Below are 17,250 nucleotides of genomic sequence, written 5' to 3'. Positions count from 1 at the left end.
ATGCCTGCAGTCCCAGCTACTCGGGGGGCCGAGATAGAAAGATTGTCTGAGCACAGGAGGTCAAGGCTGTGGTGAGCCATGATCCTGCCCCTGCGCTTCAACCTGGGTGACAGAGTGAGACCCCTGACTTAAAAAAAAAAATTAAATAATGGACCATGTGTTTGCATCAATCGTAAGTAAAAAAAGACCTGTTTTATTTTAGTTTTATATTATTTAATGTGCTACAATAACATATGTACATTTTAGAGAAAACATATGAAGGACAAACAGGAAGAGAGATCAGAAAGAATAAGAGAGAAGCAGAGACAGAGGGAGAGAAGTTATTTTAAAAATATATATAATCACTCCATACAACTGGATTTGCATATACTTCACCTGCAATAGAATAAAATAAAAATTGTCTCTTGAATGCATTAAGATAAAGGCATTTATGGCCTAAAATATACTTATGTGAAGGAATAAATTGCATTCAAAATATCCCCAATAGTGATGCATATACACATTTTGACAAAATTGCCTCTCTACCCAATATATTCATGAAAACTGTCCTGTTCCTTCTATATGGTAGTAAAACAATTAAACGCTCAGGCAGAGTATGAAATGCATCAAATTCGTCATTTGACTACAGTGTGCAACTCTTGCACCAAAGATGCTGAAATTATCTAACCAATTCAACAAGAACTCTGAAATTTTATTGACTAGTCACCTGGAATAAGAACTCTAAAATCCAGTGGCCAACACTTTGCTTTCCCCTCTGTTGATTTTATTTTCACATATTATCAAAAGGTGGAATTATTCACTATTAACATTCTAATCAGGATGAACATCTTTAAAAGTTATCCACTTTTGTAATTCATTACAACGTGTAGTGCTTTAATATCACTCCCTTCGGTAAAATAATTAAATATGTAAACACAGAGATATAGATAGATTTTTCAAAGCAATGACAGATCAAAGAGATACTATGTAAAACTAAAGTAATAAAAGGAAATATATACAGAAAAGGATATCTTTGTTTTATGAGAATCTTAGAATGTCTGTCTACATTAGGCTAATTTTACACATGCACCCTTCTGGGAGCTATCTTGAAGAAACTGTAATACTATGCACAAACACATTATCAGCTCTAAGGTCAGGTAGTTACCATTTTCATACAGCTATTTTGTATTGTATGAACATGGTCTCACACCAACCTAAACCACATCAGAGAATGAATAATTCAGTTCCATCACATTCAAATAGTTAGACATAAAGTAAACCCTTAATACTTTTAAGCCTTTTTTATATGAATGGGTGTAAATCCATTGGTGTGTGAAAGAAATTGGTACAAAATAGGCATAAAACAAATGATAATAAAATCTAAATAAGAGAAAAGAAAAGGTCAAATAGAAGAAATTAGTGTAGAGAGGCCACTGAGAAATATTTCTCTATCACTGATATAAATGTCCTCCTCATCCCATAATTTAGTTGAAAGGAAAACAACCAAAAATCATTTGTCTTGCAGTATAAAATCATACATACTAGAAATGTAATACATCCTATATGAGAAGGATTAGTTAACTTATCTAACTTCACTCTCAATCCCAAAACAACAATATGAAAGAGTATCATTTCACATATTGAGCAAAAACCAACAATATTTAATTGACACTTTTTTTTCACATTTGTGGTTTGAAAAATTTAAAAAGTATCCAAAGGTTGAAGGCTAAATTGATATGTTACTTGCAGTTAATAATACTATCTGGTATTGTGGAGTGTTTCATATGTTCTAAATTATTTACATGTACAATCTCAACTATTCTACAAAAAAACCTTGAAATAGATTGCCATCTCTTTTTAAATATTAAAAAATAAAATACTTAAGCAGCTCATTCAACATCACTAAACCCTTAAGTTTTAAAACAAACCGAGTTTGTTTTAAATATTTAATATCTTTGATATTAAAGTCTATGCTTTTAATCACTATACTATACTCTACTTTGTCATCAACGAAATGCATACTAAAATTTAGAGGAAGCCATTATTATATGTGACAGAAAAGATGTAATATTTTACACTCCCCTTGACTTCTTATGATATTTTGAGCAGTGATAGCCATACAAAATATGTATAAAACAATTTTTATAACATAATCACTTATAAAAATATTAGAAGCAATATAAATGTCCAATGAAAGGATACATAGCCCTCACCCACACCTTTTCACAAGAGTTAATTAAAACAAACTATGGTTCGGTCTGATGTACACTCATCAGAAATGAACTACTGCAAATTTTCAAAATGAATCTAATAAGAGAAGTATTCATCACAGGGAAGAGGGCCACAAAAATGCTTATTCTTTAAAACACTGATATAATAATGTATCATTAAAATATAATAATTAAAATATAATATTTCTTAACTTTATCATATAAAACCAAGAAAGCATTCGATAAAAGATCAAAACCTGGTGAGATGATATTATACAAACCATTTACTGCTGAATGGGATAATATGTATTAATTTTTTAAAATGCTGAATGCTGTCTGACTATTATAAAAATGAATATGATTTTAGGATAAAAAATAAAATGATATCAGCAAAAGAGATACCCACTTGAACAGAAAAGGAAATACTATTGTCTCTATATGTTACAATGACTTCCAGTGCTACTCTGGAGAGCAGTGTGTGTGTGTGTGTGTGTGTGTGTGTGTGTTGGGGGTTAGGATACTTACATCATTTTTTATCATCTAACTTTTAAAAAATTCTCTTTACAAATCAGGGAAATTATTATCCTTTAGTAACACTGAATGTGGGAAACATCTAGACACAAGTGTGCTCTGCTGATTTATGTCTCTTTTTTTCCCTTCTCCCTTTCCTATTCAGTATCTATCCCTACCAAAGCAGTTTGCACCAAAACAAAAGACAGTCTTGGAAGAGGAGTATATGTTTAGCTAAGGTTAATTGAGAGTTTTCATTTTCATTTTTTTTCCTTCCACATTGAGAAAATTGTGGAATTTGACTAGAAATCATCACTATAATCAGATAAAAGTCAACTGACTATGCAGTAAAAAAAGATTGAATCAGATCAGACAAATTATATAAATGATGATAACTAGAAATACTAGACAAGTTCATTCTAAGTACAGGAACAAAAAATAGTGTTTTTAATAACCATCACCATGTGACATGATAGGTAAGTCACATTCTAAAAATTGCACATAGATGATTACTTAGGATACAAAAAATTGAAAATACCAAGAGAACATAGAAGATATATATGTAGAAAAAAATCTTACAGAGAAGCCGGGTTCAGTGGCTCAGCCTGTAATCCCGCGCCTTTGGGAGGCTGAGGTGAGTGGATTGCCTGAGCCCGCGGGTTCGAGACCCGCCTGGGCAGCGAGACCTCATCTCTACAATAAATCAAAACAAAAAAAAATCAGCCGGGCGTGGTAGCGCATGTCTGTAATTCCGGCTACTCGGAAGGCTGAGGTGGAAGGATCGCCGGAGCCCAGCAGGCAAAGCTGCGGTGGCCGGGAGCAGCCACTGCACTCCAGTCTGGGCCACCGAGTGAGACTCCAACTCAAAAAAAAAAAAAATCTTACAGAGAGAAGATAAAAACAAGTAAATTCTACAAAGCAAATAAACATGACATTCTATGTAACAATTACCATCAAAAAAGAATATAATGGGAAATGCCATTTTACAAGAACACAAATTTTACAATAATAATTATGAGAACAGGCATCAAATGAGAGAGGTTTAATGTTTAGTACTGGCACATGTTAGGTGATAGAGGTAGGGTTTACAATGAACAATAACTGTACAATAGTGACATAAAATATAACTGAAAATTTTAATGGGAAAATAAATATTTTAATGTAACTAGATACTCAACATGCAAGTTACACATTTTAAGAACAAAATGTCTCAAGATAAAGTCTATATTTACAATATTTCAAGTTATGCAACATTCACTGATGTATTCAACATGCAGACTCTGCTTTGTCCAGCTCCTGAATTAATCCTAAAGTGCTGACAAAATTTCCTTAGCCTCCATTGTATGACTGAATCACTATTACTTTAATAATGTTTCTGTCTCAGAGATCTTATTTGAACTCAGATATATTAGGACTGACCTCTAATGGCAATGGAATGTGTATAAAAGAGGGGCAAATGGATCTATCACTGTGTTGGAAATGAAGGTTCTAAGAGGACATAGAAAACAATTATGTAATTTCAGAAAATAAGGTGACAAAAAAAGAATGGAAGGAAACAGTCTAATACTGTTACATATACATGCTATTATTCTATTATGGAAAGTGTATTTTATTACAATAAATATGCCAGAATTTAAATTATTTTCCATATGTGCATGTATATACTGTGGTATAATGGATGTACTTCAATAGAATGAAAAAATCTAGAAATGAATTACTGACCTCTAAAATCAACAATTAAATTTGGGTCTTATATTTGGCGAATTTCTGTAGTCTGTTCATTTGACAATTGATATACATACAAACCAAATAAGATTTTTGTTTCAAGAACAGTTGCACCTGAAAATAATCTAACTTGCCAATTCCTAAAGCAACACAGAGATCAAGTTCCATTCCATTCACCTTTATTGAACTTACTTGTGGATTCTAAGTTTTTTTTCAGGACTGGTGGGTCCTAAGCTCATTTTGAAGTTTCTTTGTTTAATATAATACTGGGGATTGGAACTAGTATATGTAGAATCAAGAAGAAGATTGTGTGGCATGAGTACAGCAAGTTAATCACTCTAGTATTGGATTACTCAGAAATATCTCTTAAGTGAGAAGATGCTTTCTCGTGATGACTTCACACATCTTCACATGGTACTAGAATTCGGCATTCAGTCACCTGGGCAGTACCACGATGCAGGAAGGCAATTTTGAGCTCTCAGTATTATTTCCTGAATACAAGGATCTGGTTATATGACAGCAAGACCTTTATGAGTAACAAGAAAAGGGTGGTATAAAGATGCCTAGTGACTGGGTTGGAAGAGAGAGAACATCAAGCCTGTTTACATGTCTAAAGTTTCTAGGGAACGTATGTCCTATGCTGTTAATTAGTTGATGGCACTGTGCTGTCCAGAGGTAACAATCCTTAGGGAAAATGAATATAGAGAAGACTGCCAGAGAATAACTAATCTGTCTCTTACATAATTTCATGTTTGATTTAAGACAGATAACGCCATAAACCTCCCCAGTGACCTTAGCTCTCATCCTTGAACAGCTTAGGTATTTTACAAAACACAAGCTTCTTTCCTCACAGTTGGAAATAAAAATTTAAATATATATTAAAAGAAGAGTCATTTAATTACGTAGTTTTAAGTTTAAATAGGGGCTGAGTGTAATGACTCACATTGTAATCCCAGAACATTGGGAAGCTGAGGCAGAAGGATCACTTGATCCCAAAAGGTTGAGACCAATCTAGCAACATAGCAATACCTCATCTCTACAAAATAAAAAATTATCCTGTCATGGTGATGTGTACCTGTAGGTGGGAGGATCACCCAAACGCAGGAGGTCAAGGCTGCAGTGAGCCATGATTGTGCCACTGCACTCCAGCTTGGATGACAAGGTAAGACCCCTACTCAATAAATAAACAAATGAATGAATAAATAAATAAATTTATAAAATGTGGATAGGTAAATACATTTTTCACTTAATTTCATTCATAACCAACTTATAAGTGATCATAGAGTAATATTTTGGCACATTCTAATCTCTAAGATAAATATAATGGAGAACAAATACCACATTAACCACCAAATTTCTAATGTGCTAAGAAGGAAAAAAAAACACATTCTCTATAATACTGTTCAGGTTATATCCAAAGGATTTAGTGATTTATCCATACAATAAAAAGAAAAATTATTGAGTTTTAAACGAAATTGATATGGTTTGTTTGAATTGAGCTAGTTTTCATTTAAGTTTAAATTATTTTGAATTTATCAGAACAATTATAAATAACTCCTAAAAGGAAAAAAATGGAAGAATCAATGCATTGATTCTCTGCCTTTACTACAACAGACAAATGGGTTTTTGTCTGTTGAAGTAAAGTCTGAGAAACAATGCATATATTTTCAAAACAACTTACCTTTACTTAACTAAACAGAGAAAAGGCAGTCATAAATAACAACTCTGACTTTGGAAAACTTTGGCTCTAAGAATCAAATGAAACTTGATTTTAAAATCTCTTTTTCCAGACTGAAACACGTTTTGTTTTAGAGCAATAAATGATTGTTAGCTAACTTAGAGAAAGTATGTCTACACTAATTAAATCTCATCATAATATTTAGAAGGAGGGCTGGTAAAAGCCAATACTGTTTAGGGTGTCCAGAGAAGGAAGAAAATAGTACCTGCTATTAACTCTTTCCTCCCTCCCCAGTTCAACCTAGCCGCCAAAAGTATTTAGTAATACAATCATGCTGGATGATAGTTTGGCATTACCTAGTAATGCTGTCTGGCAATTATGTTCCTAAGAGTAATGTTCTCTAAAGTGATTCTTGGCCATATGCTCCAAAGACATGTACAAAAATGTTCATAGCAGCATTGTTTATAATAGCCAAAAACTGAAAACAAGTCAAATGTCCATCAACAGTAAAATGGAACCAGATATAGGGTCTCAGACCTGTCATTGCAGTGCTTTGGGAGGCCAAGGTAGGGGGCCAAGGTGGGAGAATTGCTTAAGCCCAGTTGGAGACCAGCCTAAGCAACATAGTGAGATTCTGTCTCTACCAGAAATACATATTTTAAAAAATTAACTTGGCACAGTGGTACAGACTAGTAGAGTCAGCTACTCTAGAGGCTGATGTGGGAATATCAGTTGAACACAGGAGGCTGAGACTGCAGTGAGCTATGATCTCAGCACTGCACTCCAACTAGGTCTCATTAAGAACAACAACAACAACAAAGACAGTAAAATGGGTAAATTGTGGCATATTCATGCAACAGAGTACTATATAACAAACATGAGTAAACTACAGCTACACAAATTAAAGCACATCTTTTGCACAAAAATGTTGAGTAAAAGATGCAAGTATCTCTACATAAAGTTTAAAAACAGGTAAAACAAATTATGTTTTTTATCATTGCAAATATGAGTGACAAAATTACAGTCAAAAGTTAAAAAAATGTCAGAAGCCTGAGTATAACAAAGTCAAGATCATGGAGAAGGAAAAGGATGCAACAGGGTAGAGAATGTCAGAAGTACTGTTGAAGATCTGGATCTTAATAAGGGAGTTGATATCATGAGTATTCACTTTTTAATTATTCTATAAACTGAATGTATTTGTACAGCCTATTTCAGTCAGGTCAGGCTGCTATAATAGAATATCATAGACAGAGTGCTTTTTAAAAAAAATAAGCATTTATTTCTCACAGTTCTAGAGACTAGAAGTCCAGCAGGGTTGGGTTTTGGGTGAGGATCCCCTTCCTTATGTCCTCACATGACCTTCCTCAGTTTGTGCACACAGAGAAAGAGAGTCTTCCTCTTCTTCCTTTTTTTACAGGCATTAAATTCATTATGAAGGCCCCACTCTTATGATTGAATCTAACCCTAATAATCTCACAAAAGCCCCATCTCCAAAGCCAATACATTGGGGGTTAGGGTTTCAACATATAAATTTTAGGGAGACAAAAACATTCAGTCCATAGCACAATAATACATACATGGGGACATAAAAAGCAACATGTAGAACCATGTTATATCCAATATTATTCCTATGACAATCTGAGAAAGCAGGAAACAATGAGGCCATATAAAACAATACAAAGGATCTTTGGAAAACTTAAGCTTAGGTAAAAAAGAAAAATTATTAAGAATTTATTAAAAATCAGATAGGTGTACTAAAAGGAAGGCAAGCCAGAGAATAAACAACATTGCTCTTAAGGAAAAGGAACACCAATGCAAAAGGAAGGCATAAGAAATGCTTCTCCACCAGGTTCCAGGACACCATCCTCTTTGAAATACTAGACGTAGTCTTTTACCTGAAATATCCAAGATGCTACCACTTCACTAAATTATTGAACAGGCTATTTCTGGTCTCTGAATTCTTTTCTTTCCAGCTCTCTGACTCGCTTCCCCACTACATATTCTCTAAGGCAGTGGTCCCCAATATTTTTGGCATCAGGGACTAGTTTCATGAAAAACCTTTTTTCCTTGGACATGGGATGGTGTAGGGATGGTTTCGAGATGATTCAAGTACATTACATTTATTATGCGTTTTATTCTATTATTATTATATTGTCATATGTAGTGAAATATATAGCATCATCACCTCAGCTCCACCTCAGATCATCAAGCATTAGATTCTCATAAGGAGGAAGCAACCTAAATCCCTCGCATGTGCAGTTTACAATAGGGGTCATGTTCCTATGAAAACCTAATGCCACAGCTGATCTCACAGAAAACAGAGCTCAGGCAGAAATTTGAGCAGTGAGGAGCACCTGTAAATACAGAAGAACCTTCGCTAGCTTCCTGCTGCCCACCTCCTACCGTGTGATCCTGTTCCTAACAGGCCATGGGCCAATACCCATCAGTGGTCAAGGACTGGGGACCCCTGATTTAAGGTAAATAGGAGGAAAGTCCATACTCTAAGTAAAGTGTTACCACCTCTGTGCTGCTGCCTACTTTGGGGTTTCTGTGGTTTTCACTACAGAAATGGATAAAGGACTAAAAGGGGGAAGATAAAAAGGGAAAGGCTCAGAAACAAAGGGAAAGATAGAGAAAACATATCTAGAAGGACAAGGAACAGAAGCTGAAAGAGATAGTAGAGATACGCAAAGATTAGAGTTAAATGGAGAGCAAAATGGAAAACAGATAGAAAACTATGATATGATAGACAAAATGATTCTCAAAAGTTCAAAAATCTAAGAATGAATTGAAGTAGTTACCAGTGAGATAAAATATAGCACGAGATTGCAAAGCAAGTATGTTGTTTAATTATACAATACGGAAAACTAATTCCCTTCTCAAAGTTTCCTCTATGTGGTCGTCTTACATAAAAGGTAGGCTATATTGGATCTAAGCATCTATGTTTCCATCAAAAGTCAAAGTAACAAAATCTAGTAACTTTCTGTTCATTACAACATCCAGCCCCTCACTCCTCTCTTCTACAAGATATGAGTCTGGATACTTACATTTAAGCAGTTTTCATAGACTGGAGCTGAACACTCCTCACCCTTGTGAGGTTTCTTAAGATGCCTCCCAAACTACTTTGTCTTTAGAAATTTTCTGAAACCTAAAAATGTTAAGGTATAGTTAGTGCTATGAGGAAGTGACTGAACACTACAATATAGCCTAAAATATGTAGGAAGATTACACAGACCACATGATACATTTCCATCCTCCACTCCCAATACATATGCATACATATACAAATACACAAGACATTTGTATAAGAAAGCTCCAAAGTGTGGCTATGTATTTTCTGATTATCTAACCAATGAATGACTCTGTGTTTAGGTTGCTGAAAATACAAAAAGTCTTAAGACAGTTTGAGCCAATTTCTATTTTACCACATTAAAATTTTTTAACCGTAACTATTTTGAGACCAATCCTATGATTCTTTGTAATTAAAGTATTAAAATTAATGACATCTTAAGTTGAACATTATAAACATGAAGCTTACTCTGAGAAAATCTTTGAATATAAAGCAAACTGATTAAAACATTAAGAAAAATAAATTTTCATATTTTGCTAATCATTAGTCTCTATCTAGTAAGGAATTTTTAAAAGATACTCCATAGTTTCAAGGAAAGAGTATAACTTTGGAGTCTGCATATCTAGTTTCACCACTTGGTCCCATCATTTAGACACTGTGTCACTTCAAGTAAGAATGTAATCTCCCTGTTTCAGAGTGTGCTAAACCACAAAATAAAGATAATATTGTCCCTAGGTGTTGTAGCGATTAAATAATATAAAGAATGTGGAAATCCATGGTTTTTACATATTAAAATACATTTTTTTTAAACTTTAAATGAAAAATGACAATAGGAAGGCAGGTATTTAAGAAGCATGTATCTAAGAACTGAGTGCAGTGGCACATGCCTGTAATCTCAGGACTCTGGGAGGCTGAAGAGAGAGGATTGCTTGAGCCCAGGAGTTTGAGACCACTTCAAGCAACATAGCAAGATGTTGTTTCTACAAAAAAAAAAAAAAAAATCCAAAAACAGCCAGACACGCTAGTGCATACCTGAAATCCCTGCTACTCGGGATGCTGAGATAGAAAGATCACCTGACCCCAGGAGGTCAAGGCTGCAATGAGTCATGATTGTGCCACTGCACTCCATTCTGGGTGTCAGAGTGAGATATCCATTTAAAATTAATTAACTATGAGGTTCGTGGAGAGTGTGTGAGCGGCTGGGGCAAGCAGGAATTCTTGAGATCATCTGCACCTTCTGACTGGGAAAAGATGAAAACTGTCTTGAAAGGAGTGCTTATAGAATGTAATCCTGCCATGAAACAATTTCTGCTATACTGAGATCAGTCCAGTGCCCTGGGGAAGAAATTCATCATTCAAGACATTGATGATGCACACGTCTTTATAATAGCAGAGTTGGTTAATATCCTACAGGAGCAAGTGGGTGAATTAAAGGACCAAAATGCTTTCTCTCTTACTCAGAAGTGAAAATATTCAATGTTGACCACTTAGGAGTTATAAGCAGCAAATGTGAAGGATGCACCACTCAGTATCTCATGTAACTGATTTGACTTAGAGGATCACTTAGGAGCCTGCTACAGGAGACTGAGGGGTCATTTGTTCAGAAAAAGACCCTGAACTGATTGTGTTTTACCATAGAATTAAAAAATAAAACCTTCAACAGTGGCTATAAAAATAAATAAATAAAATAAAAATAAATATAATTAATTAAATGTAAATAGATAAATGTATTTTTCACTTAATTTCATTCATAACCGGCTTATCAGGGAATATTTTGGCAAAGTGTCTCTAAAGTGGAATTACTAAATCAATAGATTTTCATTATTCCAAAGTTTTGTTGTATGATAAATGTGATTATATGACTCCAAATACCAACAGGTGGTACTATAACTGACAAATCTGAAGAAACACTAATGTGGACTAGGATTTTGGACTAAATATCACTCAGAGGAATAAAGTCTTCTATAAATACCTATTTTACTTCCCCACCCTCACCATGATGTAATAAGCTGAGACCTCTTGGAATAATTCTCCTTTTTCACTTGCAGAAATTTAGACAGCAGCCAGGTACCCACCAGCTCTGGCATTGCCTTTCACCTCTTCAAGGACATCTTGGCCAGAGCTGGCCTTTTTAATTCATAAAGGCAAGTATTAGATTAAACAATAAGAGATTCTCTTAATTTCACTTAGGAATCATCTCTCAGAAATGCAGAATATGTGCTTTGAAAAGTACAGGTAAAAACCTTGGACATTGTGTATAAAATAAACATAATAACACTCATAAATTTTTTTTAAAAATAAGGCAAACTAGCTAAAGATCTCACAACTTGAGGACAACACCATAATTATCTCCTTGGGTTTTCTTTTAGCTTTTTAAAATATATATTTTTTATGATAGAGATGTAGGGTACAAGTAAGGATTAACTACACAAGTAGGCTGCATGTAGGTAAAGTTTAAGTCTCCAACTGGCCCTCACTTCCCCTGGTTTGGGACTAGGTACTCTTTGTTGTTTCGTGCCCCCTCTACCCATCCCCCTTCCTTCCCTAGCAGTGCCCAACAACTGCTGATCCCTCCCTTGCACCAATGTAGTTCATGTTTAGGTTCCACTTATGAGTGAGAACATGCAGCATTCAGTTCTTTGTGTCTGTGATAGATTACTAAGTATGATGGTCTCCAACTCCATCCAATTTGTTGCCAAGACCATGATTTTGTTCTTCTTTATGGCTACAAAATATTCCATCATGTGTATATACCACATATTCTTTATCCCATCCACTTTTGATGGGCAGTAAGGTTGCTTCCATGTTTTGCTATTGTGAATAGTACAGCTATAAAAATGCATGTGCAGGTATCTTTTTTGTAGAACGATTTATGTTCCTCTGGGTATACTCCAGGAAAAGGATTGCTGGATCATATTAAAGACCAATTATTAGTTCTTTTAGGAATCGCCACACTGTTTTCCATAGAGGCTGAATGAACTTGCTTTTCCACCAACAGTGTAGAAGTATTCCCTTCTCTCCACACTCGTACTAGCATCTGCTGTTTTTAGATTCATTAATGATGACCATCCTTACCGGATTTAGGTGGTATCTCATCGCTATTTTGATCTGCTTTTCTCTGATGATTAGTGAGGCTGAGTATTTTTTCATGTATCTGTTGTATGCTTTTGTATCTTCTTTTGAAAAGTGTCTATTCATGTCCTTTGTCCACTTTTTAATGGGGTTGTTTGCTTGTTTTTCCTTTCAGGCTCATTTGAGCCCCTTATAGATCCTGGATGTTGGGCCTTTGCCAGATACATAATTAGCAATTTTTTTTCCATTCTGTGGGTTGTCTCCCCACTCTCTTGAAAGTTTCTTTTACTGCACAAAAGTTCTTCAGTTTGATGAGGTTCTACTTGTATATCTTAGCTGTTATGGCATTCAGTTTTGGTCATTTGATCAAGAGCTAGTTGCCTATTCTAATGTGCACAAGAGTATTTCCTACATTTTCTTCTGGGATTCTTATAATTTGAGGTTTTATGTTTAGGTCGTTGATCCATTTAGAGTTGATTTTTGTATATGGTGATAAGTAAGGATCCAGTTTCATTCTTCTGTGTGTGGTCAACCAATTTTCCCAGCACCATTTGCTAAATATGGTCTCCTTTCCCCAGTGCCTGTCATTGGTGGCTTTCTCAAAGATGTGTTGGCTTAGAGACCAAGTTTTTGCTTCAGGAATTTCTGTCCTGTTGCATTGGTCTATGTGCCTATTCTTGTCCTAATACCAGGCTGTTTTGGTTACTGTACTGTACCTTGTAGCAAAGTTTAAAATCTAGATGTGTGATACCTCCTGCTTTGTTCCTTTTACTGAAGATTGTTTTGACTATCCATGCTCTTTTTTATTTCCATATGAATTTCTGTATTGTTATTTCCACGTCTGAGAAGAATGATGTTGGTAATTTGATGGATATTGCATTGAATCTGTAGATTGTCTTGGGTCAAATGCACATATTGATGATATTGATTCTTCTGATCCATGACCATGGAGTGTTTTTCCATTTGTTTGCATCATTCTTGATTTCTTTTAGCAGCATTTTGAAGTTCTCATTGTAAAGACTTTTCTGGTTAGGTGGATACCAAGGTATTTCTTGTTTTTGAGGCTATTGTGATTGGGATTGTGTTTTTTATTTGGTTCTCTGTCTGCTTGTTGCTGTTATATAGAAACTCCATTGTTTTTTGCACATTGATTTTGTACCCTGAGACTTTGCCAAGTTGATTATCAGTGAGAGAAAGCTTTTGACAGACTCCCTAAAGTTTTCAAGACATAGAATCATATTTTCTGCAAAGAGGGATAGCTTCACTTACTCTTTTCCTGTTTGGATACTCCTTATTTCTTTCTCTTGCCCGATTGTGCTGGCTAGGACTTCCAACATTATGTTGAACAGGCGAGGTGAGAGTGGACATTCTTGTCTTATTCCTATTTGAAATAATGGAAATAAAGAACTTCATCCTCAAAATCAATAACAAGTAACCAGCATTGAGAACAGGCTCAACCAAGCAGAGGAGAGAATCTCAGACTTTGAATACCAAAATATAAAATTAACACAGTCTGTTAAAAACATAGAAAAAAAACTTTAAAAGAAGGAACAAAACCTCTGAGAGCAGTGTGCCTTTAAAAAAAAAACCAAACCTATGCCTGATTGGCACACTCAAAGCAGAAAGGGAAAAATGAGAACACCAAGGAACAAGTGCTCCACAAGCTTGATCAAGAAAACTTTCCCCATCTTGCTAGACAGCAAGAGATTCAGAGAACCCCTCTAAGCTGTTACAAGAGAGGATCATCACCAAGACACATTGTAATCTGCCTCCAAACAATTAGCAAGAAAGAAAAAAATCCTAAAGGCAGCAAGAGAGAAAGGTCAGACTACCTACTGGGGAAAACCCATTAGAACTGCCCCAGACTTATCTGCAAAAACACTACAAGCCAGAAAGGATTAGAGTTCAGTTTTTAATATTCTTAAAGATAAGCAATTCCAACCAAGAATTTCCTTTCCAGCAAAGCTATGCTTCATCATTGACAGAGAATTTAAATCCTTCTCAGACATCCAATTTCTACAAGAATATGCCACCTCTAAACTAGCCTTTCAGGAGATGCTCAAGAAGGGACACTTAAGAAGGTGCTGAGCACAGAGGAAAAAGAAGAATGGCCATACACTTCACAAAAGTACAGGCAAACACATAGTTAACAGAGGACACAGAACACATACAGAAATGAAAACACACATATATAAATACAAAAAAAAGAAAACAAAGCAGCCTCCTAAGAGCCCTATAACAGGAATAAACTCTCACATATCTATAATCAACTTGAATGTGAACAGACTAAATGTACACTGAAGAGACATGGAGTGGCAAACTGGATTAAAACAAAAATGATCCAACAATCTGCTGGTTCTTTGAAAGGATAAAGAAGATTGATGGTCCCCTGGTATGACTGACTAAAAAAAAGAGAGAATACAATCAGAAATGCAAAGGGTGAAGTCCTCCAGGAATCTCATCCCACCAAAAAAGACACCAAGATTCAAGGTTGGAGGCTTGAAAAATGACCTTCCAGGCAAATGGAAAACAGAAGAAAGCAGGAGTAGCTATTCTAATATCAGAATAGCTGATGTCTTCAAGCCATCAAAAGTTTAAAAAGGCACACACAAAAGCTACATACTGATAAAAGGCTTGATTCTCCAGCAAGAAATATCTATTCTAAACATATATGCACCCAACACAAGAGCACTAGATTTTATAAGACAACTACTAAGCAAACTAAAAGAGGACATTGACTCTCATCAACTACAGCTGGAGACCTAAGTACCCCACTAAAAGCTTTACATAGATCATCAAGACAAAAAAATCAACTATGAGATCTGGAACCTCAACTCGACGCTTAATCATATGAACTTAATAGACATCTACAGAACACTTCATGCAACAAATTTAGAGTATACTTTCTATTTACCACCTCATGGAACATACTCCTGATCAATCACATTCTCTGACATAAATTAAGCATAAGCAAATTACAAAAGATTTAAATAATACCATGCATCTTCTCAGATCGTGGTGGAATAAAAATAAATATGGCCACCAACAAGATACCCACAAAACATACAAAGACATGGAGACCAAACAACATGCTGTTGAATGATTTCTGGTTCAACACAAAACTCAAGACAGAAAGAAAAATATTTCTGAAAACAAACAAAACAAAGATGCATTTTCTCAGAATCTCTGGGATGCCATGAAAGCAATGTTAAGAGTAAAATTCATGGCATTGCACAGACAAATCAAGAAAGCAGAAAGATCACAAGTAGTCAACCTAATGTCACATCTAAAGGAGCTGGAAAGGCAAGATCATCTAAGGCCAAATTTCAGCAGAAGAATGCAGATCACCAAGATAAAATCAATGGCATTTGCAGACCATTGAAGACAAAAATATCATAGAAAAGATCAACAAGACCAAAAGCTGGTTCTTTAAAAGGATCAAGAAGATTGATGGTCCCCTGGTATGACTGACTTTTTAAAAAGAGAGAGAATACAATCAGAAATGCAAAAGGTGAAGTCACAACTTACTCTGAAGAAATTCAACAGATTATCAGAGATTACTATAAAAACCTATATGCAAATAAACAAGAAATTCTAAAGGAAATGAAGCATTTTTTGACACCAAACAACCTCCCAAAGTTGAAACAAGAAGAAATTGAAACTCTAAGACCAATAACTATACAGGAAATTGACTCAGTCATAAGAAATCTCCCTGCCAAAAAGCCCCAGAACAGATTGTTTCCCAGCAGAATTCTACAAAACATTTAAGGAGAAGCTCATTCAAATCTTACTGAATGTTTTCCAGGCAATTGAGAATGTTGGAATGCTCCCCAACTCATTTTATGAAGTCAACATCATACTGATACCCACACCTGGCAAGGGCCCAACAAGGAAAGAATTGTAGACCAAGCTCCTTGATGAACATAGATGCAAAAATCCTAAATAAAATTTTAGCAAATTGTATCCAACAGTACATCTCAGAGATCATCCACCATGACCAAGAAGGCTTCACTCCTGAGATGTAGGGCTGGGTTAACATTAGCAAGACAATAAATGTAATTCAGCATTTCAATAGATATAAAACCAAGAACCACATGATTATATCATTAGGCGCAGAAAAAGCATTCTACAAATTTTAGCATCTGTCCTTAATAAAAACCCTTGAGTACCTAGGCATAGAAAGAACATTCCTCAAAACAATAAGAGTCGTCTATGATAAACCTACAGCCAACATTTGTTCAGTGGGCAGAAATTGGAAGCATTCCCCCTGAGAATGAAAATTAGACAAGAATGCCTACTCTCCTCCCTCCTGCTCAATATAGTATTGAAAATTCTTGTAAAGATCTTTCACTTCTCTGTTTAGTAGATGCCAAGCTATTTCTTTTGTGTGCGTGTGGCTATTGTGAATGAAATTGTGCTTTTTATTTTGTTCTGTCTGCTTGTTGTTGGTGTACAGAAATGCAACTGTCTTCTGCACATTGATTTTGTTCCCTGAGACTTTACCAAAGTTGATTATCAGTGCAAGGAGGCTTTTTACAAACTCCCTAGGGTTTTTAAGATATAGAATATTATTTTCACAAAGAGGGATAGCTTCACTTCCTCTTTCCCTGTTTGATACCCCTAATTTCCTTCTCTTACCTGATTGTTCTGGCTAGAACTTTCAGTGCCTTAAGTGAACGGACAGAGACTTTTATGAAAGCAAAGAGAGGCGTACAGGAGCTGTTTTTGCCTGGAAATGTCTCCTTAAAGCAGAAGTGAAGGATCCACATACTAGAAGTAGTTACTGTCAATAATCTATATACAAAATGAAGAAAGGCATTGACACTTTAGACTCCAGAGGACATAGAGCTGCCTGTGCCTATCAACAGCAGCTCTGAGAGCATCCATGCCCTGACCTCTGCATCACTCTTATCAAACCAGGCATTGGCAGGACAGTAGTGATGAGCAGCACAAATCAGAAGATGAAAAAAATGGAGAATTCAGTCCACCAGGAAGTGAGCAGTAAG

General features: G+C 35.4%; 1 pseudogene; it reads left to right on the top strand.

The window, feature by feature from the left end:
• The first annotated feature begins 10,423 nt into the window (after positions 1 to 10,423).
• On the top strand, positions 10,424 to 10,639 carry LOC110595226 (annotated as a pseudogene).
• The last annotated feature ends 6,611 nt before the right edge of the window (positions 10,640 to 17,250 follow it).

This window comes from Carlito syrichta, unplaced genomic scaffold, assembly GCF_000164805.1.
Source record: "Carlito syrichta isolate Samal-C Ts95f unplaced genomic scaffold, Tarsius_syrichta-2.0.1 Scaffold288089, whole genome shotgun sequence".
Lineage (NCBI taxonomy): Eukaryota > Metazoa > Chordata > Mammalia > Primates > Tarsiidae > Carlito > Carlito syrichta.
The sequence above is the reverse complement of the archived record's forward strand: the minus strand, read 5'-3'. Positions and strand labels throughout refer to the sequence as shown.